This window comes from Globicephala melas, chromosome 12 (genome assembly GCF_963455315.2).
Source record: "Globicephala melas chromosome 12, mGloMel1.2, whole genome shotgun sequence".
Taxonomy (NCBI): domain Eukaryota; kingdom Metazoa; phylum Chordata; class Mammalia; order Artiodactyla; family Delphinidae; genus Globicephala; species Globicephala melas.
Window position 1 is genome coordinate 42,855,021 of NC_083325.1, and position 27,619 is coordinate 42,882,639.

At 39.9% G+C, this 27,619-nt stretch overlaps 1 protein-coding gene across 9 annotated transcripts in view; it reads right to left on the reverse strand.

Moving 5' to 3' along the window:
* Positions 1-27,619, reverse strand: part of CCDC85A (coiled-coil domain containing 85A) — a 198,940-nt gene that overhangs the window by 78,603 nt on the left and 92,718 nt on the right. The window lies entirely within an intron of this gene.

Consider the following 27,619-nt stretch of genomic DNA (forward strand, 5'->3'; position numbering starts at 1 on the left):
ATCTTCAGCCCTACAACATACATTCAAAAATGTTATGGTAGGCTTTGGGGGACCTGTGATCTACAATCCTACATAAGCCCCAAAATGCCTTGTATGTGGAAGTGACTAAATTAAAAAATGAAGGATTCTGTGAAACTTCAATGATCAGAAGTATATTCAATCAGAAATCTCTAAACCCACCAAACAGCATCCAATTTGCAACTACCAGCATGTCCTATGAGTGAGATACTATAATCAGCATCTCAGAAGACAGTACACTACAGAGTCACACAAGAGGAATGATGGCCATCGAGTACCCACATCAGCAACATTTTATCCCAGCCTGGAGAGCCCCAAGGAAACTTTGTTTTTCTTTTCTTTCCATCCTCCCTGTGCAATCTTACTCAAGTACTTATCAGTTCTGGGCCTTGGTTTCTTTATCTCTAAAATAGCCATAGAAATAGTTCTTACGTTAAGATAAGGATGAAATAAGTCAATGTGTATCAAGTGTTTTGAAAAAGAATATGTGTCCAGTATTTCCTATTATGTTTTCTTTTAAATGATAAACCTAATCCTATGACAAAAATCCAAAGAATGTTAATAAGTCTCTGAATTTTGTAAGAAATCTGTGACTGGAAAACAATGATTGCCAGCAGGCTATAGGCTTTACACTTGTGTCAAGGAGAGAATATCCCTAGAGTTCCAGAAACGAAATCAGCCGGTCCATTCAAAGGAGGCGTGGCAAGTGGAGACGAAAGGCACTGGCCTGGCTCCTCCCTCACTTAGCTCTGCAAGCCACAGAGCGCAAATCTTAGCTTCTCCCCCACTCAGGTTCTCAGCTTAAAGGGGCTAACAAAGCCTGTCAATTTCATGTGCCTCACAGGGTTCATACGAGCATCAAATGAAGGAAAAAGAGGGAAATGTAATTTACTAAGACCCCTATTCTCAATTCTTATACTAGGCTGGCTGCAGAGAAGGGAACAAAAGGCTTAGAAGAGCTGTATACTAATAAACACAGCACACACGCTCACAGTGAGTATGACGGATATATTTGTAAAAATGAGCTTTACGTTGAAATTATGATGTTAGTCTAAGATTAGGTTCATGGCAGATAACAGTGGAAACAAAGTTATCTCTGTATTGGGAAGATGTTATCTGAACACATTCATCTCTGTCCAGATCTTTTTGTCTTAAGCAAATAGCTCAAAACCAAATGCTTTTCTCCCCAATAGTGTTCCTTCTGTAATTATGTGGTTAGTTTTTCTGGTCCAAAATTCTGGAGGCCATGCCTATTTCACTTTCCGACAGGTGAGAAGCAGGAAGGAAACTTATGGGAGTCAAAGCATCGCATGTTCCTCTCAGTGGTTTTACAGCCCAGTCTCATTCCTGCCTCTCAATGCCCCATCCCAGTATCTTCTACTGCCCCTAGGGTAAACGAAGCCTTCACTCTGATGGTGCAGGTCTATTACCTTCTTTTAAACTCTACCTTTTGCTTAAGCCATTCTTTGTACATAAAATGTCTTATCTCTTGTCTCAGAACCTAAAAAACCTTTCAGATTCCACATTGTCTATAAAGTTTTTCCCAACACCTCAAACACCATCTCCAATGACCTTTCCCTTTCTTACTTGCTATTCACTTCGTGTTAATCACACATGGTCCAAAAAAAGCACTCATCCTGATATCTGCTATGTGTCAGAATCATGGGAGGTGGGGTGTACTTGTTTAGAGATTCCCAGACTCTGGCCTCAATAAATTCTGATTGGGAAAGTAGGGCCAAAGAAACTATATTTTAATGGCACTCCAGGTGATTCTGTCTCTGGTGGTAGGAAGGCCGTACTCAGAGAGTGTCCTGCCACAAATTCATCCCATGACAGAACTCTGCACACTCATGGGTGTACACACACTCACACACAAATACACACATTTATCAACCACTGAGTAATTTCATTTGCCTCACAAATACTTTGTACGACATGTTATTATTTCAGTAAAAACATCCAAAGTCTAGAGGTTGACTTTTACAATTTCTGCTGCAAAAACTTACTTTACGTGGCTTGGACTGATCAAAAAAGAGGGAGTTGAATATTACTCTTTCCATTCACTGTTGCTTATAAAGTAAAACCAGGGTTTCAAAACCTGTATTACTTAGATGATAATCTAGACTAAACTTCACAGTTTGTGTTTATAGAAAAAACTTAATGTGATTAAATGTGACTCAAAACATGGACTCGTAGTGCAAGATTAACTGACCTTCCAGGGCAAAGGTCACAAATGCAGTCACACACAGAGAAAACACCATCCCCAGATGGCAGATGACAAGAGTGGGCCAGCCCGTGCACACGGATTGGAGTGCCCAATACTGTCACCTGTTTTTGTCATATCAGGTTATATGTAAGTACCCTGGAACCCTTCGTTAAATCATCTGGAAAAACAGAAAGAGTATAAATTCACTGAGTTTACAAACCGAAATGCAGTCCACCCTTGAAAAGCAGGCAGTGGTGTGCTAGAGTAACCTGTGTTCTCTGCGTCTACAGTTCTCTTCCTCTCAACTAGAACACCTTGATCAGGCTCTAGCGAGCTCCCTTTCCCCAGCCAGGCTCAGCCTGTCCTGAGGTGACTAAAGCTGCCCTTACAGTAGAGGGCTGCTGGTGACATCTAAGGCAGCTCACTAGCAGATCCAGCGTTCTATTACACTTGCCGATAGACTACCTCTGAGTCTATTTTCAACATCAAGAAACAGTTTTTTCCATGTTTACCTATTCAACAAATATTTAGAACCTTCTTTGTATAATATATGGTATTTACCTTCAAGTGTCTCATGATCTAGACACTAAAGTCAAACTCCACCCATCTCTTCCCCATAGAAGAACCATGTCCTCTCTATATATATATATATATATATATTTTTTTTTTTTTTTTTTTTTTGTGGTACACAGGCCTCTCACTGTGTGGCCTCTCCCGCTGCGGAGCACAGGCTCCGGACACGCAGGCTCCGTGGCATGTGGGATCTTCCCGGACCGGGGCACGAACCCGTGTCCCCTGAATCGGCAGGCGGACTCTCAACCACTGCGCCACCAGGGAAGGCCCCATGTCCTATCTTAATCCTGTAATATCTTATGTTGTGTCTTGATAACTTGTCCAGCAGCCCGTTCCTTTAGGTCTGGGAGCCATGGAATCCTTTCTGTGAACCTCAGTCACCTTGGAGGGGCCTGGTCTGCCCGGATCTGTGTGTACTGTCTCGGAATGCTGGCTGCTCCTAGGGTCACCAGTAGGATACACCTTTATGTCACCCAGGTGCCTCTTACCTGCCACCACTCTTTTCAGACACTACCGTCCTTTCTTCCCCAGAATAGGGCCTATAGAATGTGCCAAAGGTCAAGTCTCCTGGCCAGCTGCTCACCTCTTCCGGTTTCTCCCAACCTGGTCAAGTTCAGTCTTCTATTTCCCATTATGCCCTTTGAGTCACTGCACCTGGGACCACTAAAATGTGTCCTCCTTGTACTTGTATCTGAAATGAATCACTGTAGACCTTCAGTTAGTAAAACTCCACTCCCCAGCCCCATGTCAAACACGTTAATTCGGCTGTAAAAAGCAATGGGGTGGGGCAGGGAAGCATCTGTTGATTTCATGAAGACAACAGCAGGCATTCGCAGCTAGTGTTCCTTCAGGGAGCTAATTTACTCTGTCTTTTTGCTTATAATGATCTGTTCCTCACCCTGCCCAGTTTCTTGATTCAGGACACTGTCCTTTCTAATCCACAGCAGCTGGAATCTCCTCTTCCGAGTCAGACAGACTGTAACTGACCAACCTCCATTCCCAGCATTTTCTTTCTCATGTTCATGCGTCTCATCCAACGACCAGCCAACTTGCCAGGATTATTTGTTTCCAGTGGCAAAGCTAGGAAACAAAAGACGTCTGGGCTCCAGAACAGAGTACAACCTCAGGATCCCAAACAGAGATTATGAATTTTAAATTCTCTATTGCAGCACAGACGCACCCAGGCAAGAACATTAGAAAAGACTCATCAAGGAAGAAATCAGCAGGGGGCATCCGTGCAGTGGATCGCTGACAGCACTCTAAGCTCAGCACAGCCAAGGCTAATAGCCTCCTTATATCCTCTCCACCCATTAAAGATGCCCTGAAAGCAAGCTACCCAAGAATACTGCTGCAGTTATCACAGTTACCAAATTGGCAGGCCATCTTCTCTAAGTGCACAAGGCCAAGAGCTGACGATTTCCTGTGCACCCTTCACTCTTCCAGATGGAGTGCAGTTATAAGCAGAGTAAGAGCAGAGGTACAAGCGATAAATAATGCATGAGAACTACAGGTGCACAAAGCTTTATTCAGACCTGCCAGGCTAATGCACGCCTAAGCCTGGCATTTGCTACAATGTGACTGGATTTGCTACTCTGTGTGTCGGAAATGGTAATGAGAATGGCAGAGTTGAGGAAGGATCTGTACCTTTGATCTGGTCCTTAGCCTCTCTCCAGCTGGTCTGTCCACTCTGCATTGCAATCCCTTCCCAGGTCTCTCCCCTCCAGACCTTTGCAATTTGCCTAGCTGATAAAATCACATCATTTCAAGGCCCATGAAAGTAAACAGAACTGATGTGTGTGTTTAAATACACTTTATTAATAAGACCACAAATTTCTAACCTTGCAAAGCTTTATTTGCAATTAAATTAGCTGCCTCTCCTAATTTCCAGTTGTTCTCTACTCTGTAGATTGGTGATGTCACCACAAACCATTCAAGAGATTGCTTGGACTTCAGTTGTCCTAGAAAGCGGTGAAGAAAATCTGAAAATGGAAAAGGCATAGTAGGCTTAAAAGATTCCTTAGGGGCTTCCTTGGTGGCGCAGTGGTTGAGAGTCCGCCTGCCGATGCAGGGGACGTGGGTTCGTGCCACGGTCCGGGAGGATCCCACGTGCCGCAGAGCGGCTGGGCCCGTGAGCCATGGCCGCTGAGCCTGCGCGTCCGGAGCCTGTGCTCCGCAACGGGAGAGGCCACGACAGTGAGAGGCCCGCGTACCGCAAAAAAAAAAAAAAAAGAAAAAAAAGAAAAGAAAAAAAGATTCCTTAAACTCATCAAGTCCTCGGGGAAGGCATGATATCACATATATTAGAAAGATTTTCCTCAAACATTTCTGAGTTAAGAAATTCATTTGGGCAGAAACAGAAGTAAGGATCTAAATACTTACTGAAAGCATTAATACGTGCCTTTAACCAACTGTGGAACAAAATCACCTTTTCTCCATAATGCAGCCTATCATGCGGTTGAAATGAAGGGTCTCCTGCATTTACGTTGCTTCAAGATCTGAAATTCCATGATGCTTCCTAAGCAATGGAGGCATCTGACTGGAACTTTGTCACACACCAGAACCCTCACTTCTGCAATTACCTCTGCATCAAACTCACAGCACTGGATATCATTTCAGTCTAGCATATTCTCTCTCCTGCTGTCATTGCTCAACCAGGACTCTTCAGTCAGCTTCAAATTATCCCCAAATTGCAAAAGCTGCCATTCAGCGAGTGTACCCACAAACAAGGAATCATCATTTTTCAACATAACATCAACCCCAGGAAGGTTCCATGGCTATGCAAGATGGCTCTAGTGCCTGAAGCATGACCTTGTACATTTCTGCAGCCTGGATGGAATGGCACAGCCCAGGGATCATAGCTAAAACCTTTCCCAGAGATGAATATGTAGTTGATAGCAGATCACAGGGCTTCAAGCATGGAACAGGTTGAAAGGTTTTCACAGCCTTTTTTTTTTTTTTCCTAAACAGCCCTAAACACTGCCAATGGTTGGTGCCAAGCTCCATCTACCAAGTGCCACTCAGTTTGGCCAAATGGCTGAGGGAGAATGCAGCTACGGATCCAATTCCATGCACCAATATCCAAGGCTCCCAAATCATCTCAAGTAGCAAGCTCTGACACGCACCTGAATTTAGTGAGAAACTATTTTCCCCACCTTCTACGCTATTGGAACTGACTGTGCATAGGGCATACCCTGTCCTTGAGGACTTCACAGTTTAACACAGAAAACCTACCAATGAGGAGCCACTTTCCTTGGCCCTGCACTGGGATTCCATTTGAAATAAATTATCAGTCAGTTGATTAACTCTTGCTTGTTAAGTAGCTACATCACAAATGCCGTAACTCTTGGCCCTAAAACTTGAACAACCACATATGCATGCTTTGGAAACAGAAAAACATACATACATCACACAAAGGTCACACAATGGAAAACACAGACCAGTACAAAGACTGGTGTCCAAAAAAACCTAAGAGAAGTATGTGTTTTTCTAAACACAGAACTAGCGGAGAGGCACTGGCTCTCTGTTGTCCTGAATAAGTTTCCCCAACTCATCCATACTTCACTTAACACACTGATAAGAATCAATTTCAATGAAGCAACATGGCCCGACTTGCTTCTCACTTCCCCTGATCATTTCAGTGCCACTGTGGGAAGCATCTGTAATGTGCTCACAAACACATGCCCCCGACTCTCAACAAATCCGTATTTCCTCAGCAAATCCCACTGAGAATGCACTCCAGGAAAAGCAGTGCTTGCAAAACATCGCATGTTCATTTTTCAGAATCCAGAATGAAGTGACTAACCCCTGATATACAATAAAAATGATTAAATAAAAACACTACTGAGCCTCTGTAATAAATATTTTATATATTAATATATTTTCAAAAGTCTTAGTTCATTTTTACAGCTTTTTGGTATGCAATTTTCTATTTTTCTATTTTAGGACATGCAATGAAATAACCTTCCATGAAAAAAGTAGGCTTTTCTGGACCATTTTAAATAAGCAAATGGATAATTATTGTGCTATTAATTTGCTGTGTAAATTGTTTAAATTGCTAACTCTTTCCTCTTTCCATTATTAGAGATGGTTCAATCCTTCCCAAGGAAAATGGAAAATTCCTTTCCAAGGTAAACTGTTTCCTCCCTCATGTCCAAGATAAATAATCCAGGTGCTCTCTCCTATGATTCTTTTTCAAAACAAGTCATAAACTCGTTATGCCTGCTTAATGTTCACTCAATGTCAAAATCCACCAAAATTCCCTTCCCTACTCTAGAAGCTACCACCTTGCTTTAGGAGAAAACACTGGCTAGGGACCACCTGATGCCTCCATAGAGTAGTAACAGGTACCTGGTGATGCTGCCTTCTCCTCTGACAGGCTTAATTGTGCTTTAATAGTCTCTGTTCCTTGGACCTAGAGATTATTATGCTAAGCGAAGTAGGCCAGACAGAGAAAAAAAAATATCATATGATATCGCCTATATGTGGAATCTAAAAAAAAAAAAAAGAATAATATAAATGAACTTATTATATAAAAAGTAGAAATAGACCCACAGACAGGGACTTCCTTGATGGCCCAGTGGGTAGGACTCCATGGTCCCAATGCAAGGGGGCAGGTTTGGTCCCTGGTCAGGGAACTAGATCCCACACACATGCCACAACTAGGAGTTCGCATGCCACAACTAAGAAGTCCACATGCCGCAACGAATATCCCGCGTGCCGCAACTAAGACCCGGAGCAGCCCAAATAAATAAATAAATATTTAAAAAATAGACCCACAGACATAGAAAACAAACTTTACCAAGGGGGAAAGGTGGGGGAGGGATAAATAAGGAGTTTGGGATTAACAGATACACACTGCTATATATAAAATAGATAACCAACAAGGACCTACTGTTTAGCACAGGGAACTCTACTCACATATTTTATAATAACTTATAAGGGAAAAGAATCTGAAAAAGAAAATTTATATATATATAAAACTGAATCACTATGCTGTACACCTGAAACTAAACATTGTAAATCAACTATACTTCAATAATAACAAAAAAATAATCTCCATTCCTTGTTTTCATTTGCTGTTATGGAAAAGGGAAAGAAGAAAACTACCACATTCCAGGGACTCCTCAGTAGGTATGTCATAAACAGTTTTTATAACATCCTGGCACAGTTCAGCAAAAAATCCTTTTTAAACTACAAATGACTCTTTGCAACAAACCTTTTATACAGGTGCTGTGATGGTAGGCAAGGAGGCACACATGGCCATTAGACACATTTAGAAGCTTCTGTTAAGGACTTCCCTGATGGCGCAGTGGTTAAGAATCCTCCTGCCAATGCAGGGGACATGGGTTCGAGCCCTGGTCCGGGAGGATCCCACGTGCCGCGGAGCAACTAAGCCGTGTGCCACAACTACTGAGCCTGCGCTCTAGAGCCTGCGAGCCACAACTACTGAGCCCACGTTCCACACTACTGAAGTCCGCGTGCCTAAGAACCCGTGCTCCGCAACAAGAGTAGCCCCTGCTCACCACAACTAGAGAACATCTGCACGCAGCAACAAAGACCCAATACAGCCAAAAATAAATAAAGAAAAGAAAGAAAGAAAGAAGAAGCTTCTGTTAAGTGGGAAATATTAAGGAAGAGAATAAAAAGAGGCAGTGAAAGCTATACCCATGAGATGCTGCCGGTGTGCTGAAGTTCCTGGTGTTATTTTCACATACAGGAAAGGAAAGTTTCTGCCTGTAGATTTCACATTTTAAAGACTGCCTTCTTTTTCATTTTCAGGACTGCCTGCCTCCCTTCTCCTTATCATATATGTAAGGAAGATGTCAACACTTTACCGACTTAACTGAAAAGTAGTAGAAAACCCTGTCAGCTACATCTGCAGAACCCTGACCCAGAAATCCTCAGGCTCACAGCACCTGGGCAGTGACACTGGTGGCATGGCACCTCCCCCCTCTCACCAGGCCTTTGCCTGAAGCCAAAAGCTAGTAGGTGTGGGCGGGAGAGGGATTCCCCCAGGCACAGGCTTCTCATTCTATCCCCCAAAGAGTTTCCCGACATGAGATAATGAGGCTAAAACTCACAGGAAGAAGTCACTACACAGACAGAAATGATCTGGACCAAGAGTGAGTGGCAGCAGAGTCCCAGTCCTCAGAGAGAGGGGCCATTTCTCTTTACTGGAGCCAGGCACTTGTCACTCACTCCGAATGCCACCCTCTGAGGGCCCTTAGGGTGGACTCCAGCAGCATCCTTTCAGAAAGAGGTCAACCTCCTTTCCATTAACCATGTGTAAGCTGAGTTTCTGCATCAGAAGGAGAGAAAGGTTATCAGCGTGCAATCAATCAGTTACACTTATGGCACAGCCCATATGCAAAATCTAGCCCTTTGTAAAGAAACGAACCCATCTTGGAAGATCACAGGTTAATAAACACAAAGGAAACCTTGATTTATGTCTCACTACACAAAAGAAAACAAAATTTAGGATAAAGTTCAGAAATAATGATCTAATGCTCTTAAAAAACAAGTGTGAGGAAAACTAAATAATAACTCAATAAATATGCTTGTCAAACTGACTTATTCCTTTGAAGCTGTGAGACTATATTTAAGGGGTGGCATTTAGGGAGGTGTTTGACTTATTTATGAAAAAAAACAGAAATACAACTGGTCAGTTAAAAAAATCTGGGCAGAAAAAAATGTATTTTTCTTTCTGGCATATTCCTTCAGCAATCTGGACGTTATAAATACAATGTTTTGAATACTACACTCTCATCAGGTAGATACATACGATTACATACAATTCAATGACTCAAGTTTCTGCTATCACGTGTTTAGTCCTCACGACCACCAAAATCACTGCTTAATTATTATTACTGTTAACAACACCAACCCATCTGGGGTATGTGGGGTACCTAGCAATGGGAGGTACTGGCCTTGGGAAGCACCATGTATTCTTCACAGCTAAAGCTCTCTTCAAAGCAGCAAGTCTTATATTAGACTCAGGATCCCTCTCTCTCTCTTTTTTTTTTTTTTACTTGAAGTGTAGTTGATTTACAATGTTGTGTTAGTTTCTAGGTACAGCAAAGTGATTCAGTTATATAGATATATTCTTTTTCAAATTCTTTTACATTATAGGTTATCACAGATATTGAATATTATTCCCTGTGCTATACAGTAGGACCTTGCTGTTTATCTATTTTATACATAGTAGTTCGTATCTGCTAATCCCAAACTCTTAATTTATCCCTCCCCCGTCCTCTTTCTTCTTTGGTAACCATAAGTTTGTTTTCTATGTCTGTGAAGACTTAGGATCTTAAATGTGTGATTTTCCAGAAGTTCTCCCCTCCAGCCCAGCAATCTGGAAACACTATCCCCTTTTCATATATAAATCCCCAAGTTCTGACACTACTTAGGTAAATGTTTTATCTGTCACCACCAGTCAGTCCCTACATGATCATAGATGAAGTGATCGAAAAAGATGTGAATCCTCAGTTCTGAATAGCGTTATCTGGTTGGGATGAACAAGAAGATAAACTAATTCCAAGAGGCCACTCCCAAACTAAGAATGTCAGTGACGAGATAACACTGGCTGTAACCATTCCTACAGAATGAAAAGCAAACTCCGTGACCTGGAAAACCCACTTGTGAAAGTCCCATTTCTGCTATGCCTTTGGCTTTCTCTTCATGCAGTCCTCCAGCCTAGAACATTCCAACTGAGACATCTAGTGGGCAGCAAATAGGTCACTAATAGGCCAGAGACACTGATCCCCTTCCCCACTGGAGCAGCCATCCAGTGCCCAAGGGGCTTGAGCCGTGACTCTGGTCTTCTCCAGCCTGGTCCACTCACTCCACTATGCTGTACAAATGCTATCATTTTCTACGTGTGCCATGACATGAAAGGCTGAGTGCTGTTCTATTCCTCCATCTGGGCTTCACAGGATTATTTACTTTTAAAATATCTGGAAAAACTTACACCTGTATAGGTTTGCACACTACCTCATTTTCAGCTTCTTTTTACAGATGATCTCATCAATGTTAGCCATGATGGGATGGGCTGGGAAAGAACTAAGCCAGGGACCAAAATCCACAATGCCTTTGTGGCCCCTTGGGAGGATACAGGTATAAATGCCATGTCCAAGGGAACTGTGTGCCCCCGTAGACCCCTGGTAAACCAGATCACATGGAGTATTTTTCATTTTCTTGCCTCAGTTTGAAACAGGTACAAATGACCTACAACACTAAAAGCAGGCCAGACTAATTTCTTGTCCTGCATCCTACCTTAAATCCAGCTGTTTATTCCTATCACCCTTGTCTTCCCAGGGCACTGAGAAAAGGGTTGGGGATGGCAGAGGGGTCTGGAGCTCCCTGAGAAAGCCAAAACAGAATGGTTTAGACCAGAAGGAAACAAAAGAAGATGCGTAGCCTTTCTCAAGTTTAGAATCACGCTGCAACTCAAAATGTGCCTTTGCTGCAAAAATAAGTGTTGATAATGAGGCACTGGTTTTACTAAAGAATATGTCTCAAATTTGCCTAATCCTCTGCATCTCCACAGACATCCCCCTAGTGCAAGGGTGACGGACTCTGCCATCTCTCACCTGGGCCCAGCACTAGCCTCCACTGGCCTCCAAGCTTCCACTCCTTCTCCAATTCTCTGTACTCAGGAATCAGCATGAGCTTTCCAAAAATGTCATTCAGGTTATGTCATCCCCTTCCTTAAAACTCTACTTCCCATTTTTCTTTGAATAAAAGTTAAACATGGAACTCATCCATGTTTATGTCTGAATGTCTGCTTGGCCTGACACAGTCTATCAATTATTTCCAAGCTCATTTCATGCTATGCACCCATTATCCTGCAAAGCTCCAACCACAATGGACTCTGACATCTCAAATGTTCTTTTCTACTTCAAGGCTTCTGTATATACTGGTCCCTCTGGTCTTCTCCCAAATTTTCAAGGGGACAGCATCTTTTCATCCTTTAAGTCTCAGCTTAAACTTTACCTACTCAGGGAGGCCTTCTCTGAGCACCCTAGCCAGGGCAGCCCCCATCCTCGTATTCCCTCACAGCCACTGTCCCTTACCTCACATCTCTTACTACCTGCTGTTTTCATTGTCTACTGATGTGTTCTTTCAACCTTTATCTCACTCATTAATGCTGTGTGTTCACTACTGTGTCCTTAGTGCCCAGCATAGTGCCTGTCTCACAGTGGAGGGTCCACCAGCACTTCAATGACTAATAAGTGAAGAGATGAGCCACGACAAGGCTGGACCCATCTGTGCATATTTGGTTGTCACTGAGCCTCTACTCAAAGATTAAGACATCAAGATTTCCTTAATTCTCTCACTGCTCTATTTGTATTCTTCAATATTTCTCTCTGAAATACATTTTAAGTTTTCCACGATCAGAGTTTCCCAATTTATCATCGGTTGTGCTAATAATGTCTACCATACAACCTACACAACAATTTGACTTCTGAAAATCTTCCCTCCCCCACCCCCCCCCAAAAAAGAATTACATGATCAAATCAATCTGGAAAACACTTCACATTTTTTTTTGGCCTTGGAAATTCACAATGCACATTAACTTATTAAAGGCTCCAAAAGAATTTCAGTAAAGAAGACTGATTATCCATGTTTAACCCAAGACTTTCCATACTTACTTGACAACAGAACTAGTTTTTCTACCAGTACCAATTAACATCCTTAAGAACTAGTATTTCACAGGATACACTTTGGAAACAATTTTCTAGATGAATATATAGAAGATGCCAAATGTAGTTTTCTTAAGAGACATTTGCTGAGTTCAAGGTAAACATGCTGGTGGTATAAATTTGAAACACTAACAAAGACAGTTAAAAGTCAATGATCTATAGACCAGAGGTTAATTATGTGATTTCAGAATTATCTACACTATTTCCTTCTTCTGTTTGTCTTCTGGACAGTTAAATGATCGCCATAAGTTATGTTAACTAACTCAATCCAAAGCTAAGTCTGGAAGAATTAAGGAGCAAAATTTCACCACAGACACAAACATAATTCATTTACTCTCATTTGCCACAGCGGCGAGGCAAAGAGTCAGGTGTACTGAATCCTAAGCACGGAAAATGGCAAAAAGCTATTCTCTCCCCCTCCCCACCACAAATGATGAATCTTCCTAGGGTCCCCTTCTAGCAAAACCAGGAAAAAAGCACACTGAAAAATACAGAGATGTCACGTTAGTATTAGCAAAAAGTTACAACTTCAGCATCTACTTGGATTATATAGTTAATAATTAAGAACCAAAATAGCTAGAATGACAGATAATGGATTCAATTTCAGACTGATCTTTGAGTGATTATAGACAGAGAGATTGAGAACTCACTATAATTGATGTGTCAGCACCAATGCAAGAATAAGAGAAGGCAATTGGAGAAGGATGTGGCCCACAGTAGGGCACAGCAAAGAACCAGATCACAGCAGGAAAAGAAGGTCTGGGTCAGAACCAGGATGATCACTACCCCAACCCCTCTGGGATCACGTCTGACTGAGACCCTAGAGCCAGAATAAGCTCTTCAACTTGATCTGTGGAAAGAAGATGGCAGAGGTGACTACTGAGAGGGCCCTTTAAGATCTGATGTGTGTCTACGTCTCCAGCTCCATCTTTCACGGTCCCCTACTGTCACCACCTCTGCCTTAACTGTTTTGGATTCTATATTCCAAGCATCTCAACGACGTAGCTTCCCAAGCATGCCACAATCTCTCAGGCTGCTCCCTCTGCTTAGAATACCTTCCTACCACCCACGCCACCCCCTCTTTGCCCAGCTAAATCCTGTTTATTTTTCCAGACTTGGCTCAGATGCCTTCCATGAGCTCCCTTCCGTTTCAGTCTAAGTTAATTGCATCTCCCAGGGCTCACACAACTATATCAGAATATCTATACTATGCTGCCTGGTCTATTTACATGACAATTTATTGTCATGCCTATAACCCCAGTGTCTGTCACACTGAACAGTAAACAGTGATACATATAGGTAGAATGAATAAATACATGAAAAAAATCCATGCAAAAAGAGAGACAAAGGAGTAATAATGTGAAACTGAACTCAGCCACTAATCAGAAATCACGGGTCCTGGTGCTTGCTGACTTACGAATCTATGTACTTTCATTGGACATGCTAATTGCAGCTTAAGCAGCTCTGCCTCTACTGTAACCTTGGTCTGCCTCCCAGGCCCCAATCCCCTCCCAGGACTACTTTTATGCCACCTCTGCTTACCCTGTTGAGCCACTTATTGCCATGTCAGTGAACCCCTCAGCAACTAAAGGGTCACTGTGTATGGGCACAAGGTTCTCTGCACACCGACCTTTAGAAATAATTATCACTTTTCTACTACAGAGAGCAAATGCCATGCCCACTTCCCCAAGCCATCTGAACTATTAATGAAGACAATGAATTACAAATTCGCAAGATTTATCGATTAGGAAAATAGTGTTAATTGTGGTGCTCTGGCCTTAGGATCTACAATTTCGTCATAACCAAATCTGATTTTTTAAAAAAAATATTGATTTGAATTCATTGATGGTAGGGAGAAGCAGAAACAGGGGCCCAGGAGACGAAATGTATTTCTCTAGTGATGTGTTCTAAAATACACCACTAGGGCTTCCCTGGTGGCGCAGTGGTTGAGAGTCCGCCTGCCGATGCAGGGGATACGGGTTCGTGCCCGCTCCGGGAAGATCCCACATGCCGCGGAGCGGCTGGGCCCGTGAGCCATGGCCGCTGAGCCTGCGCATCAGGAGCCTGTGCTCCGCAACAGGAGAGGCCACAACAGTGAGAGGCCCGCGTACTACAAAAAAAAAAACCCCAAAAAACAACAAAAAAACCCCACTAAACTTAGTTCTAGAAATATCATTTTCATGTCAAATTAAAGGTAAACATAATTATGTGTGATACATCAAAAGTGCCTAATTAAAACACTCTTTGAGGCTAAAATATGCAGACAAACATAACTAATTCTAACTTATTTCATGATAACTTCATTATTGAAAAGTGTCAGTCAAAAACATTAAACTGGATTGTGTTTATAAGAAGAGCTTAAAAACTGGCAGCGATTTTCATTGTAATTCATTCCTGGTTTCCTGCTTTGGGAAATCTATAAACATCTGATTCTTTTGATGTAAAAGGGGAAAAAAAGAACACCAGGAAATTTTAAATATGGAGAGGTAGTGAGTAAAGATAAAGCCTGGTGAGTAACATGGAGCTTGCTTCAAATAAAAACGCTGGGATTGTAACCAGATATAAAACTATTCATCACACTAATATAAAGACCTCAGTCTCCCTCAGTCCACTCCATCCCTCTGTGATGAATAATGACCATGGCATTAGTACTACCTCTCAGCACTGGGGAGTGAATTGCCAATCAGCCCCAAAGCATTGTATTCGGAGGTGAGGCTGTCACCAGGCTCTGTAAAGGAGGGAGATAGGTCCCAAAGCTTCCCCAGAGAGCCTCTTCCATGATTCATGGCAGCTCTCTGGGGAAGAGGAAAACCCACAGATAACAGGGAAGGAACTTAAGAGGCCTAAAGCCCTGCGACAAATTGGGAAGAAAAGGCCACACTCCCTAAAGCTGTTCACACTTCTATGCACAGAACGTTGTGTGCTGGGTGCTACAATGTCCCATTTCTTAAAATCAGGCCTCACTACACACCTTAGCCTTCAGTTAAGACCACAGAATGGCTACACTTTGGAAAAGCACCACTCCCTAAAGAAGAGTCATGCCCTAGCACTAAGAACAAAACCTAAAATTGAGCAATCCTAACAGAATAAAACCAAGTCTGACAGGATCAAGAGGATCCACCGATAATTTAACTACAGGCCAGAAGAAAACCCAATCTCCTTCAAAGACGAAAACATAATCCAGACTCCCTACAAGGATTGTCCCAGATGACTTAAAATACAAAAATTATAAGTCATAAAAAGTAGGAAGATGTGACGCATAATAAAGAAAAATAAGCATTCAATGTAAAGACACCAAGAGATGATGCAGATGTAGGAATGAGTAGATGAGATTTTAAAGTAGTTTTTATAAATATGTTCAAGGGTTTAGAGGAAAATACAGACACGTGACTAAACCAAATGCTAAAGAGAACCAGTTCTAGTACTACAAAGTTATAAATTTAAAATAAAAAATTCACCAAATGGGCTTAATAGTCAGTTGGAGACTAAAGAGTAGAGGATATGGGGGTTGAAGATAGATCAATAGAAATTATCTAATTTGAATAACACAGATGAAAGTATTTTTAAAAATAAAAAGAATCTCAGTGAAGACAGTCTTAATGATACCAATGGTCTAACATATGCAATTGTTGGAAGAGAAAAGAGAGAATAGGACAGAAAAATATTTAAAGAAATAATGGCTGAATATTTTCCAATTTGATTTAAAACATCTACCTACATATCCAAGAAGCTCAGTGAACCACGAACAGATAAATACAAAGAAAAATCACAACTAGCCACATGTCAAACTGCTAAAACCCAAGATACAGAGAAAACTGCAAAAGCAGTCAAAGAAAAACAAAGATACTACCTACAGAGGAACAATGATTCAAATTACAGTTGACTTCTCATCAGAAACAAAGACCACCAACCAACAATAAACTATTTATACTGCTGGGTGGTGGGGGAAACCTGTCAAGTTATAATTCTATACTAGTGAATATATCCTTAAAAATTGAGGGTGAAAACAAAATACATCTGCAGAGAGACAAAACCTAAGAAGATTCACTTCCAGCAGACCGGCACTACAAAAAGATAGTTCTGCAGGCTGAAGGAAAAACATAACCAGCTCAATACTCACAGTACAGGAATGGAAGAAGAGCACTACAAATGGTAAGTTAGGTGGGTAAATTTAAAAGATATTAAGTTTTATTTTAACAAAGTTAAGGAAAAAAATTATTTAAAGGCAAAGTAATGTCATTTCCTTGTATGGTTTATAAAGCATACAGAAGTAAAATATATGATACAACACATAAGGACAAAGAGAGTAAATGTAACTATATAATTATAATTCTTACACTGTACAATGTACAGTATAAATTCTGAGAGTACTGATGAATTCAATATGCATAGTGTAATTCTCACAGCAATGATTTAAAAATATAAAGGATTATAGCTAAAATTTTGATCAATCTAACAGTAAATTAATCTAAATACTATATGAAATAAAAATGAAGCAAAGGGAAAAAAAAGGGGGGGGAAGGAAAACAAGATGAAAAGATGGGACAAATAGAAAACAAATTGCAAAAAGTTAGACCTCAACTCAACCAGATCAAAAAAAGTACATTAAATGGAAGAGGACTAAATACTCTATAACTGAAAAGCAGAGACTACCAGACTGGATAAAAAGGCAAAGTCCAACTATATGCTGCCTAAAAGGTATGAGAACAAAAAAATATATACCATGCAAATGATATGCATAAGAAAACTGGTGTGACTATATTAACAACAAAAATATAGACTTTAAAACAAGCAGTAATACTGCAGATAAAGGATAATTCATAATGATTAAAAGGTTGACCTTTCAGGAAGATATAACAGTTATAAATACTTACATGCATAATAACAGCACTTCAAAATGAAGCAAGAAAAAGCTAATAGAACTAAAGGAAGAAAGACAAACCCATAATCACAGTTGAACATTCAAATACACCTCTCTCAATAATAGAACAGTAAACCAAAAATTAGTAAGGATTTAGGAGATCTGAACACTATCAACTAATGAACATTTAGAAACAGCTATATCCAGAAATGTCAGAATTCACATTCTTTTCAATTACAAATGGGTTACTCAAGAAAAAGCAATGTAAGTCGTAATAAATTTCAAATGCTGAATTATTAAAGAGTATGATATATAAAAACAATGGAATCATTATAAATCAGTAAGAATCCTATCTAGAAATACCCAAGTATTTAAAAGTTAAACGCTTGTAAATAACTTTTTTATCTAAAAAAAAAAAAATCACCAGGGAATTTGAAATTGATGAGCAACAAAAACACAATATATCAGAATGTATGGGATGCAGATAAAGCAGTGCTTAGAGGAAAATGCAGAGTTTTAAACCCTTAGAAAAGATAAAAAGCCTTAAGACCAATTATCTAAGTTTCTTTTTTAAGGAGCTAGGGAAAGTGAAAAAAATATTAGGTCCAAAATAATTAGAAGGAAATGATAAAGATAAAAACTAAGAAGTAGACAACACAAACACTAGTAAAAAATTAACAAAGCTAAAGGTAACTCATTTAAAAGATTAGTACAATTGATAAACCCCTAACAATGCTGATTTAAAAAAAAGAAAAATATAAATTGCAAATATCATAAAGGAAAGATGTTATATCGCTATAGATCCTACACATACAGCAGCCACATAACAGAAACTTTAAAAACTTAGATGAAATAGACACATTCCATGAAAAATGCAAATTACCAATATTTATTCAATAAAAACTAGCATAACTCTGATACCAAAAAATGATTTTTAATTACATATCAAAATTCTTCATAAAGATAGACTGAAAAAATAATCTTAAAAAATCTAAAAACAGCAAAATACAAAAAAAAAAAAAAAAAATTTCATGACCAAGTATGGTTTGTTCCAAACACCAATTTGGTTTAACAGTCAAAAAATCAATGTAATTCACTCTAACAGAATAAAGAAAAACCATATCGTAACAAGAGACACACAAAACTTATTTGACAAAACACCCATATTTGATGAAAACTCAGGAAACTGGAATAGAAGGGCACATCATTATAAAGACATCTACAAAAAAGTGACAGAGGTGTGGGAACAACTGGACATGCAAATACAAAAAAGGAAAGTGAGTCTAGACCTTACACACTTCATAAAAATTAACTCAGAATGGTGCACATAGAAGAAAAACTCAATCACATTTTTAAAAAACCAAAAAAAAACCCCAAAACCTGACAGTTAACATTGTGAAACATCAAAGGCTTTCCCTCTAAGATCAAAAAGGAGTCTCTCATCACTTCTATTCAACATATTATTTGAGTTCCTAGCATGGATATTCAGGCAATAAAAATAAATAATATAGATTGGAAAGTGAGATAAAAATGTCTTCATTGGTAGACAACATGATTCTTTCTTTATACAGAAAATCTTAAATATTTTACTAAATACTACTATAAAAAAGAGAACCTAATACTGTCACAGGATACAAGGTTAATATACAAATATCAACTGTATTTCTACATACAAGCAGAAAAAATGGAAAATATTTTAATACCTTTAACAATTCAATAAAAAATAAAACCTTTAGGAATACATTTTTAAAAAGATATGCAAGGCCGCTATTCTGAAAATTACAAAAAAAAAAGGAAAAAAACTGCTAAGAGAAATGGAAGAAGCCTAAATAAATGGGGGATAAATTGAAAGACTCCGTATTATTACGATATATAGATTCAACACAACCCAAATCGAAATCCCATCTGGCATTTTCTTTTGTAGAAACTAAAAAGTTGTTCTGATATATATTTGATCTCAAATGATGGAAATAATCTTAACAACAAGGACTTAGGCTATCTGCTTCCAGGACTTTCGAAAGCTACAGTTATCAAGACAGTGTTGTATTAATATAAGAATAGACAAATATAACAGAATAGATCCACAAAAACATCTACACATATATGGTCAACAGATCTTTAACAAAGGTGCCAGTGTAAGGTGTTCAATGAAGAAAGAATACTCTTTTCAACAAATTGTGCTGGAACCAGGATATTTATATGGGGTAGGAAGGATCTTAAATTCCTTACATGACCAAAAAAGAAAAAAAAAAAAATTATGACTTTAAATGGATATTAGATCTAAAGAGGTAAAACCTAAAATGATAAAAGTTCTAGTTAAAAGGAAGATAACATAGAGGTCAACGTTTACAATACTGGAGTAGGCAAAGTTTTCTTCAAAAGCATACAGCAAGTACAAACCCCAAATTTTAATTGGTACACTGAACTTCAAAGTTAAGAACTCTGTTCATCTAGAAAATGACAAGCGAAAGACTGAAAAACAGCTATCCACTATATATGTATCAAATATGTATATCTGACAAACGACTTGATTGCAAAATATATAAAGAACTCCAACAACTCAATAAAAAGATGAACAATCCAACTTAAAAAACCCAAAATATATGAACACACACTTCATTAAAAAGAAATACAAATAGCCAACACACACAACAGAAAGTGCTCACCATCATTATTCATTAGAACACAAATGAAAACCACAAGGTACCATTATATACTCACCAGAATGGCTGAAATTAAAAAGCCTGAAAATACTGTTTGAGTATGTGGAGCAACTGGAACTCTCATACACTTGATGATGTGAGTGTAAAATCATACAACCACTTTCAGATATTATCTGGCAGTATTTATTTAAAAAAAAAAAATTCAACATACACCTATCCTATGACCTGTAATTCTTCTCCTAGGTATTACCCAGAACAAATGAAAATATATCTATACACACACAACACACACTCATATATAGCTTTATTTAAAATAATCCCGGGACTTCCCTGGTGGGGCAGTGGTTAAGAACCCGCCTGCCAATGCAGGGGACAGGGGTTCAAGCCCTGGTCCAGGAAGATCCCACATACCGCGGACCAACTAAACCCGTGTGCCACAACTACTGAGCCTGTGCTCTAGAGCTCGTGAGCCACAACTACTGAGCCCTTGTGCCACAGCTACCGAAGCCTTCACGCCTAGAGCCCGTGCTCCAGAACAAGAGAAGTCACTGTAATGAGAAGCCCGTGCACCACAACGAAGAGTAGCCCCTACTCACCACAACTAGAGAAAGCCTGCACGCAGCAACAAAGACCCAATGCAGCCAAAAATAAATACCTAAATTAATTAAAAAAATAAATAAATAAAATATTCCCAAACTAGAAGCAACCCAAATGCCCACCAACACCATCATGTATAAACAAATTGTGCCATATTCATACAACCGAACACACATTTTAGAAGATTAACTTGTGATACACGTAACATGGCTTAATCTCAAAAACACTATGTTCCGTGAAAGAATCCAGACACAAGAAGTAATACCATATGATTCTATTTATTTGAAGCTAAGAAAAGGCAAAACTAATCTATGGTGATGTAAATAAGAACAGTAGTTGCCGAAGTGGTTTAGGGGTTGACTGTAAAGGGATACAAGGTTAGTTTCTGGGATGATGGAAATGTCCTACATCTTCATGAAGTATTGGTTACATGGACACAACATCTGTCAAAATTCATTAACCTGTACACTCAAGATACATGCATTTTGCTCTATTTAAAATTTTACCCCCAAGGGCATTGACCCTCATCAGTGATGTCAGCAGTTGTATCAGTTAAGACAAAAATGATCTCGCCCCTTTTCCCCTAAGCCTCCTGCTTGTCCTAACACATACACTAGAGGAAAAAGGAGCCTGGAAGAGGTGAGAATAAAAAAGTAGACACTGCCCCTCCCATGCCAAGCCCCTCCGACTGAATGCTGGGCACTGCTTAGAAGGACAGGAGGAAAAGGTAAGCCTAATTATTCAGTTGGACCAGACTGCACTAGACTGTCTTATGTACCTAGAAGTGACCAGAAACCTCATATTACCATTAAAAGACAGCAAAGAGCCATTCAACATAACATGATTGAAGGCTGTGACTGGAGAAAAACGAGACCATTTCATTCATGAACCCAGTCCTGCTCAGACTCAAAAAAAGAGTTTATGAGGAAATCATTTTCTTGATTTTCTTCCCAAAAAGGGGAAAGAGAAGAGAGTAAATACTCAAGCCATTACAGAGAATCTAGAAACTCTGGCATGGGGGAAAGGCACTACAGACACACAGGTTCTAATGACACATCTACACTGACCACTGCCTGCCCATTCCCCTAGCCAGGACTGATGTCCTGAGCTCCTGACAAAAACAAAACAAAAAAAACAGTTGCCCACTGGACATCTCACTCAGGTGTTTAAGTTCCCCACACTCAGCAAGTTCAAGACTGAAATTGTAATCATCTACCCCCACCTCACTTTCTCCTCCTATATCCTCAGTTGATCCAACCGTGCAGCTCCAGAGTCCTTACTAACCTTCCTGGACTGTTGCTTTCCCCAAATCACGCCCACCCCTGAGCTGCTGCTCTCCTAGAGACCTAGAGTCTCCATGCTACTGTCACCTTGATCCTTCCAAAAAGCAAATATGATTACATATTATTCCCCATCTATGATCCTTCCAAAGTGTCCTGGGGCTTCCTTCAGCATCCAAAGTCCTTGAAGATATGGGTCCTGCCTACTTCCCCAGCTGCACCTCCCATGCCTTCACACACTTCCCTAACCCCAGCCAGGCCAAGCTGTTGGAACCCGTGACCTCTCCTGAGTTACTCTCCTTGCACGTTACTCTGTCAGGTATGTCCTTTCCTAATATCTTTGTCAGAGATACTCCTACTCATCCTTCCTAAACTCAGAGCAAGAGTCACCCCCTCTTAGAAACCCAGCAGAGGTAAGTGCCGCTCTCACTACATTATGGTGTTTCCTAAGAAGAAAACACTAAACGGCAGCTCCTTAGGACAGGGGTCCCCAACCCCCAGGCCACGGACTGGTACCGGTCTGTGGCCTGTTAAGAACTGGGTCGCACAGCAGGAGGTGAGGAGTGGATGAGTGAGTGAAGCTTCTTCTGTATTTATAGCCGCCCCCCATCACTCGCATTACCGCCTGAGCTCCGCCTCCTGTCAGATCAGCGGCGGCATTAGATGCTCATAGGAGCGTGAGCCCTACTGTGAACTGCGCATGCCAGGGATCTAGCTGTGCTCTCCTTATGAGAATCTAATGCCTGATGGTCTGAGGTGCAGCTGAGGCGGTGATGCTAGCGCTGGGGAGCGGCTGCAAATACTGATTATCATTAGCAGAGAGGTTTGACTGCACAGAGACCATAATAAATCAATTGCTTGCAGACTCATACCAAAACCCTATCCGTGAGTGGCAACCGACAATTAAGCTGCATCTCACGGAGTAGACTGGACATAAGCAACACACTTCGGGGGTCACTGTCTCCCATCACCCCCATCTGGTTGCAGGAAAACAAGCTCAGGTCTCCCACCGATTCTGCATTATGGTGAGTTGTATAATTATTTCATTATATATTACAATGTAATAATAATAAAGTGCACAATAAATGTAATGCGCTTGAATCATCCCGAAACCATCCCTCCCCCGGCCCCGCCCAATCCTTGGAAAAACTGTCTTCCACGAAACCTTTCTGGTGCCAAAAAGGTTGGGAACCGCTGCCTTAGGAGACTCTGAGCCCACAGTCTAGAGCCTTATCTTACTCATGTTTGCATTCCCTATGCTGAGCAGAGTGTCTTGTACATAGAAAGGGCTAAAAATTTTTATCTGAGAGAATAAATGAGAGAACCACTGAAGATATGAATTCTGTCAGGGATTTCTTCCAGAGAATGCTAAAATGTAATATAGGAAGCAATCATTACGGAGCAAATCAAACTTTGAGTACTGCCCTATGACTTTAAAGTCAGGTGAATTTTCTTATGCTTCCATGTCTCCAGTGTCAAATGGAGAGATTGGTTACATAATCTCTAAAGAATTCTTCTCAGCTCTAAAAGTCGATGGTGCTATGATTCTGTGTTAACGCAGAATCAGGAAGGAAACGGGCTTAATTGAAAGCAGGAAAGATTCTAGATGGACGTAAGAAAGAACCTCTTAACAAGGAAGAAAATGAGGGACATTTTGGGTTTTCTGTTCCCAGAGTTTTCAGGAGAAAAACAACCAACCATCTGCTTTAAACGGGGGCATCATGCCCTGAACATGAGGGGCCATACAAGATATTTAAATTTTACCTGTTTTCCTACTTCCTAATTATTATAGAATGCAGACATCAAAGGCACAAGTAGAAATTCCCCTTTGGGAAAGACAGGGGAAAGTTAATCAAAGAACTGCCAACTTGGCACCAGGATCCAGCTTCCTTGTTTAAGCTGCTGAGCCACTGTGAAAGAATCAGATAGTCACTGAAGGCACTGTCTGCCATCCAGGGAGAGAGCCCTCACCAGACACCAGACCCTGCTGATACCCTGATCAGGGATTCCAGTCTCCACAAATGGGAGAAATAGATTCCAGGTGTTTAAGCCACTCAGCCTACGGCATTTTGTTATGGTAGCCCAAACAGACTGAGGTACAGGTTATGCTGAACAGATTTTGATGGTTAACTTCATATGTCAACTTGGCTAGGCTCTGGCACCCAGCTGTTCGGTCAAACACTAGTCTAGATGTTTCTATGAAGGTATTTGTGAATGTGATTAATATTTACAATCAGGAGACCAGATTATCCTCCATAATGTGGATCCGATCAGTTGAAGGCCCTAAGAACAAAGAGTGTGGTTTCCCTAAAAAAAAAGCAAGTCTGCCTCAAGACTACAACATAGAAACTCTGCTGGCCTGCCCTACAGATTTTGGACTCAAAATAGCAACATCAACCTTTAACTAAATTTCTGGCCTGCTGGCCAGCCCTACAAACTTCAGACATGCCACCCCTCCCTGACTGTCCCTTAAAATGAATCTCTATTTCTCTCTTTCTGTGTGTGTGTGGGGGGGACATATTTATATGTCTGTGTGTGGGGGGGCATATTTATATATTTATATATGTCTGTGTGTGGGGGGACATATTTATATCTATTTCTCTCTTTCTGTGTGTGTGGGGGGAGGGGACAGCTCTTTGGTTCTGTTTTTCCCTAAAACTCTGCCTAGTACACAAGTTTAGCAAAACAGTATAACACAAACATGAGATATATCAAACAATACACCAAATAATCATAACTAGGAGAGAGGGGGACAACGAGAAAGAAAACAGCACATCCTTCCCAAGTTATCTACAAGGGTTGGGGGTAATTTACAGAGGTACAGGACAGCTATTTTAGACTTAACTAAGTTGGTTGATAAGTCTAAGTAAAGAGTTAAATTAAACCTTTTAGTATTGTCTACTATGATCATGTTTACTTTAACCAATTTTGTGTTTTCCTTAGAGACAAAATGGCCTTAGAGATAAAAAAAAATGGAGTTTTTCTCATTTGCACAGTTTTTAATTCATTCATCTTTAATACTTGCCATCAGATATTCTGTCATATGCCTGACAAAAGATTTTTTCCCCACAATGAACAAACATCAGATATCCTATCAACTCTTTTTTTCTCTGGCGTCCTCTCTTGCAGTTACCTCCCAGTCATCCTACTTCTCACACCCAGCTCTGCTGTACACAGCTGTCCTCCTGGGACTTCACTTCTCCTTTCTTTTGTGTTGCACTGTCTTTTTTCTGGAACGCATGTCCTCCTCTTTCTTGGTTTATTTATTCATTTTGTTGGAGTACATCTTTCAGTAACTTTCCAAGAAAGATTAGATGGAAGGTACATTTTAAAAACACTTTTATCCCTGAAAATACCATTATTTTACTTCACAGATGTTTGATCATTTGAGTATGAAATATTAAGTTGAAGGTAACTCCCCCTCAATTTCAAAGGCATTGTTCCTTTGTTGTCTAGAACCCAGCTAGCGTTGTTATTGTAAAGTCTGACTCCAATTCTTCCCTGTTTCTCGTGGTAGAATCCTACAGTGGTTTTCTTTGGTCTAGGTTTTACCCCATGTACTAAAGCATTCAATGTACCTTTCAGAAATACATGTCTTTCTGAATTTTGATTTGTCCAAAAACACATGTCTTTCATTTTATTTATTTTTAGGGTTTTTTTTTTTTATTGCTTCCTATCCTTTTTTGGTGATCTCCCTAGAACTCATACTGGATGTGAACCTCATAAATTGATCTACTTTTCTTACCTCTCAACTCCTTTTTGCCACGTTTGCTTTTTATTTACTTTCTAGGGGAGTTATTTTCCAAATTGTCCTTTGAATTTATTTTGGCTAAGTAAGTTTTTATTTACAAAACCTCTGTGTATTCCTTAATTGTTCCTTTATCATAGTATACTGTTCTTAATTCATAAATAAAGTACCATCCCAAATCTCTTTAAGAATATTAGATACAGTTATTTTGATATTTTCTTGTTTCTATACTTTTTTTTTCTTTCAATTGGTTCATATCAGTGCTTCTTCCACGTTGCCTCTAATGCTTGTGATCTTTGCTTGCATATTCATATTTACAAGTAGAAGCTTGGAATATATGGGCTGGGCATGTTGCCTAGAGGCTTCACTGAAGAGGAATCAGAGAGAAGACTTTTCTTCTTCTTTGTAGAGAGACTCTCAAATGTAAGGATATGGAAATCTTTCCATCCAGGAGTCATTCTGTTTCTCAAGACACCAGTTTTCTGCTCTCGTGCCTCAGGAGTACCTACTGCATAGATGTACTGAATCTCCTTGTTTTCAACCCTGTGATTTATCTTTGCCCTCTGCTGTATACATGATACCCCTGAGTACAGAGCTTCCCAGTTAACCTCTCAAAAGAAGAACCTCAGTTCTATGAAAGAGAGATGGGAGGCTGGTGAGAAGAGTATCACATGACCATGTTATGTAGAACGGGGCCAAGGATCCCAAACCTACCTCTTCCTTATGAGCCTCTTCCTGCTTTTAAAAATTCAATTTTATTTCTACATATAACAACAAACATGTCAATAAAAATTTAATAAAAATTTTAAATGAAACCATTTACAATAGAATCAAACAAAATCAAATATCTAGGAGGACATCTAACAAAATATGAACAAAACTTCTCTATGGAAAAACACAAAGAGAAAACAAACACTGAGAAAAATTAAGGAAAGCTAAATAATTCGACTGATACACCTTTGATCATGGATTGGAAAGCTCAGTAATAGTAAATATATCACTTTCCCCAAACTGAAGTACAGCTTTATTTCAATTCCCCAAGAAAGAAAGACGCAGCTCCTAAACTAACATCTGGGTGCTTGTCAAGTCCTATCAGCTAGACTGGTGTTGCTACAAGCTGGCTTAGTCCTCACATACAGGCCTTACTGTTCTCCTGATAAACATAAACAATTCCTCGGAACATTAATAGTGGACAAGAACACCCAGTGCCCATGGTAGATCAAAACATCCTACTCTGTAATCAAGTCTGGAAAGAGACAGGACATGAATATTGTCCAAGCCGCCAAGTACCAAAGAGTCCCCTGTCCTGGCAAAGATGAAATTGTTGCTTCTTTACTAATTATAGGTTTAGTCTCAGTCTAGTCTTGCCTCTTAGGTAAGATTTATTAAGATATCCAATAATAGAATTAGCTCCATTTTCTGACAGCGTCTGGATCCAGAGCAAGCACATACTTCCTTAAACGTCCCATAAAATCATGTACTACAACCCTAAATTCTGCCATAAATCTTTTTTAATACCGTCTAACTGAGATATCCTATGGTTCCCCGGGAGGTACATTCTCTCTCGCTACAGTGGGTAATAAATTCGACTTATTCGACTACAAGTATATTCCTGGTTTACTTTGGCTGGAGGACATTGCACTTGGTGATCTTATTCCAAAAGCTGAAACATTACTGTCTAATGTCAAAATTATTTGGGTGTTTTCTAGTTATAAATTTCTTTGAATTTTTAGCATAATTCTACTGCTATTGGAGAATATACTATTAAATAACAAAATTCAAATGAGTAAATTTTAAAGATATTCTTGGCCTTATTCAATGATTCGTGAATTAGGCAGCATCCCATCTAGCAGATAAAAAGGAGCTCTGAGGAGCTGTACCAAATGTAAGGTTTTTATAGGCAGAAGGGAGTGGGACAAGGAACTTATACTAGCAGAAAGGGGACTGGCTGTGGCAAGGTCATTTTCCTTTA